Below are 946 nucleotides of genomic sequence, written 5' to 3'. Positions count from 1 at the left end.
CGGACACGCCCCTCCCGCCCCGCCCCCGCCCCCGCCCCCGGGACCCACCGCGCCTGACCCGCGGTGCTGCCCCCTCTCACGGACAGTCACCCCACCATACACCCTTCACCCCATCATCTGTACGGCCCACACCAGGTCTGGTTAATGGAAGCAACTCTCCGTGACTCTGTCCTATGGAGAGGGCACAGCCAGTCAGTTCCCCCTTCTCAGCCTTTGATTAATTTTATGTCCAATGCACACAGTGCATCTTTAGCCTAATTGCAGTTGTCACAGTCCCTTCGTGGGAGGAGGTGCGGTGGGGACCAGGAGAGGCAGGGAACAGACTGCAAGACCAGAGCCCTGAAAAACAAACTGTGCTGGGCCATTAAAGTGCCTGGAAAATGCCACAGGACGGGGTGTGAGACTTTTCAAAACATTATTGTTGGCTTATTTCTTAAATTGCCGGTCACACGACTGAAGTAGAACAAAAATGTCACTTTCTCTTAAGTGCATGCTCTGGGATAGTTATTTTGTTTCTGCTGTCCTCAGCCTTCCTATCAGAATATAGGTGTGGAATCACCCAGCTAACGTACTGAGGACTCCCATTGAAGAAGGAGAGGGCTGACCCTGGAGGCTGTCAGTTCCAGGTGCAGGGACCCCTCTGTCACACACCTCACTGGCTGACCCCAGAGCAGACACTGAGCACTTAACAATTGTAATTGCCAAAGCACCTTTCCCAATCCGCTAAAGAGAAAAATTAACTATGCTTTCCCCTAATTGCCATCACTGAAAAGCCGCTTTGCCAGGATAACAATGGAGTAGCCACAATAGCTAATATTTGTTGAATGCTTGGTATTTGCTAGGCATCTGACTAAACTGTTTATGTATTATTTTCTTTTTAACATTCAGCACCCTCCTCAGCAGCTGTGTCCAAAGGAAGGCCACAACAAAGGGGTTCATAGGCTCC

This window comes from Erinaceus europaeus, chromosome 6 (genome assembly GCF_950295315.1).
Source record: "Erinaceus europaeus chromosome 6, mEriEur2.1, whole genome shotgun sequence".
NCBI classification, from domain to species: domain Eukaryota; kingdom Metazoa; phylum Chordata; class Mammalia; order Eulipotyphla; family Erinaceidae; genus Erinaceus; species Erinaceus europaeus.
The sequence above is the reverse complement of the archived record's forward strand: the minus strand, read 5'-3'. Positions refer to the sequence as shown.